This window comes from Arachis duranensis, chromosome 9 (genome assembly GCF_000817695.3).
Source record: "Arachis duranensis cultivar V14167 chromosome 9, aradu.V14167.gnm2.J7QH, whole genome shotgun sequence".
In the NCBI taxonomy this organism is placed as follows: Eukaryota; Viridiplantae; Streptophyta; class Magnoliopsida; order Fabales; family Fabaceae; genus Arachis; species Arachis duranensis.
Window position 1 is genome coordinate 59,125,614 of NC_029780.3, and position 3,358 is coordinate 59,128,971.

Sequence of the window (3,358 nt, forward strand, 5' to 3'; positions counted from 1 at the left end):
CTGTGGTATTCTGAGTAGAATTCAATGATTGAATGACTGTGACGAGCTTCAAACTCACGATTGTGGGGCGTTAGTGACATACGCAAAAGAATCACTGGATTCTATTCCGACACGATCGAGAACCGACAGATGAATAGTCGTGCTGTGACAGAGATTGAGAACTGACAGATGAATAGCCGTGCTGTGACAGAGCGCGTTGAACATTTTCACTGAGAGGACGGGACTGTAGCCATTGACAACGGTGATGCCCAACATACAGCTTGCCATGGAAAGGAGAAAGAAGGATTGGATGAAGACAGTAGGAAAGCAGAGAGACGGAAGGGACATAGCATCTCTATACGCTTATCTGAAATTCTCACCAATGAATTACATAAATATCTCTACCTTTATTTTATGTTTTATTCATCTTTTAGTCATTAATCCTCCATAACCATTTGAATCCGCCTGACTAAGATTTACAAGATGACCATAGCTTGCTTCATACCAACAATCTCCGTGGGATCGACCCTTACTCGTACCAACAATCTCCGTGGGATCGACCCTTACTCGCGTAAGGTTTATTACTTGGACGACTCAGTGCCCTTGCTGGTTAGTTGTGCGAAGTTGTGATAAAGAGTTGAGATTGCAATTGAGCGTACCATGTTGATGGCGCCATTGATGATCACAATTTCGTGTACCAAGTTTTTGGCACCGTTGCCAGGGATTGTTTGAGTTTGGACATCTGACGGTTCATCTTGTTGCTTAGATTAGGTATTTTTCTTCAGAATTTTTAAGAATGAATTCTAGAGTTTCAAGGTGATGTTCTTATCATCACCAAAGCTGATTGATTCTCATCAATTTAGCTCTTGAATGCAATGTCCTGCTAAAGCTTGGCTAGCCATGTAATGTCCTACTGAAGCTTGGCTAGCCATGTCTAATCTTATTAGACTAAAGCTTTAGACTAACATTGCATGATTCCTGGAATTCTCATTAAGAATTTTGATATCCTTATTTTTCTTTTCCATATAATTTTTGAAAAATCCAAAAAAAAATTATAAAATCTTAAAACCAAAAATAATTTTATGTTTCTTATTTGAGTCTAGTGTCTAATTTTGAGTTTGGTGTCCATTGCATGTTTTTAGTCTTCTAATTTTCGAAAATTACATGCATTATGTTCTTCATTGATCTTCAAGATGTTCTTGATGATTTCCTTGCTCTGATCTTTAAATTCTCTTGTTTTGTGTGTTTAGTTGTTTCTCATATGCATTCTCAATTTGTTAGTGTCAATAGTATGCAAACTTCTAAGTTTGGTGTCTTGCATGCATTGTTTATTTGATTTTAGTTGCATTTTGAGTATTCCTCATCATTAAAAATTCAAAAAAAATTCTTAATTTATGTCTTTTCAAGTCAATAATACAGAGAATTGAAGATTCAGAACATACAGCAGAGGAATTACACAGAAAAAGCTGGGCGTTCAAAACGCTCAGTGAAGAAGGAAAACTGGCATTTAAACGCCAGCCAAGGTACCTGCTGGGCGTTTAACGCCCAAAAGGGTAGCATTTTGGGCGTTAAATGCCAGAATGGATACCATTCTGGGCGTTTAACGCCAGGATGGCACAAGAGGGAAGATTTTGTTTTTAATTCAAAATTTTTTTAGTTTTCATAATTTTTCAAAATCAAATCTTTTTCAAATTATATCTTTTCAATCATATATTTTCAAAATCAATTTCTTTCCATTTTCAAAAATACTTGCTAACAATTAATGATCTGATTCAACATTTCAAGTATGTTGCCTTTTCTGTTGAGAAAGGTTTAATGTCTGAATCATATCTTTTAAATTTCTTGTTAGCCAAGTCATTAATTTTAAAAATCAAATCTTTTTAAATTGTTTTTCAATCATATTTTTTCAATCATATCTTCTTAATCACATATTTTTCAAAATAGTTTTCAATCATATCTTTTTGCTTTCTAATTTCAAAATCTTTTTTTAAATTTCACTTAATTTCTTTCCCAATCTTAGTTTTCGAAAATCAATTACCATTTTTCAAAATTTTTTTTAACTAATTCACTTTAATTTTTGGAAATTTCTTTTCCTCTTCTCACATCCTTCTATTTATAGACTAACACTCCTCCTCAATGCACAATTCGAACTCTATCCCTCTTGATAAGTTCGAATTCTTCTACCTTCTCCTTCTATTTTTCTTTTCCTCTGACACATCAAGGAATCTCTATACTGTGACATAAATGATTCCATACTTTCTTGTTCTCTTCTCTTTCATATGAGCAGGAGCAAAGACAAAGGCATTCTTGTTGAAGCTGACCCTGAACCTGAAAGGACCTTGAAGCGAAAGCTAAGAGAAGCTAAAGCACAATTCTCTGTAGAGGACCTAACAGAAATCTTCAAAGAAGAAGACATGGCAGCCAAAAACAACAACAATGCAAACATTGCAAGGAAGGCGCTAGGTGACTTTACTGCACCTACTCCCGACTTCTATGGGAGAAGCATCTCCATCCCTGCCATTGGAGCAAAAAACTTTGAGCTTAAGCCTCAATTAGTTTCTCTAATGCAATAGAATTGCAAGTTCCATAGACTTCCATTGGAAGATCCTCATCAGTTTTTAGCTGAATTCTTGTAAATCTGTGACACTGTCAAGACCAATGGGGTTGACCCTGAGGTCTACAGACTTATGCTATTCCCTTTTGCTGTAAGAGACAGAGCTAGGATATGGTTGGACTCACAACCTAAAGAAAGCCTGAACTCTTGGGAAAAGCTAGTCAATGCTTCTTTGGCAAAGTTCTTTCCACCTCAAAAATTGAGTAAGCTTAGAGTGGATGTCCAAACCTTTAGACAGAAGGAAGGTGAATCCCTCTATGAAGCTTGGGAAAGATACAAACAATTGATCAGAAAGTGTCCTTCTGACATGTTTTCTGAATGGAGCATCATAGGTATCTTCTATGATGGCCTGTCTGAACTGTCCAAGATGTCATTGGATAGCTCTGCTGGAGGATCTCTTCATCTAAAGAAGACACCTGCAGAAGCTCAAAAGCTCATTGAAATGGTTGCAAATAACCAATTCATGTACACTTTCGAGAGGAATTCTGTGAGTAATGGGATGCCTCAGAGGAAGAGAGTTCTTGAAATTGATGGTCTGAATGCCATATTGGCTCAGAACAAAATATTGACTCAGCAAGTCAATATGATTTCTCAAAGTCTGTCTGGAATGCAAGCTGCACCAGGCAGTACTAAGGACGCTTCATCTAAAGAAGAAGCTTATGATCCTGAGAACCCATCAATAGAAGAGGTGAATTACATGGGAGAACCCTATGGAAACACCTATAATCCTTCATGGAGAAATCATCCAAATCTCTCATGAAAGGA

General features: G+C 36.5%; 1 non-coding gene across 1 annotated transcript; it reads right to left on the reverse strand.

Annotated features, from left to right (window-relative positions):
• Positions 1-2,798: 2,798 nt before the first annotated feature.
• LOC127741764 (small nucleolar RNA R71) lies at positions 2,799-2,902 on the reverse strand. Its single transcript, XR_008002970.1, has one exon. It is a non-coding gene; the product is annotated as a small nucleolar RNA R71 (small nucleolar RNA).
• Positions 2,903-3,358: the final 456 nt, after the last annotated feature.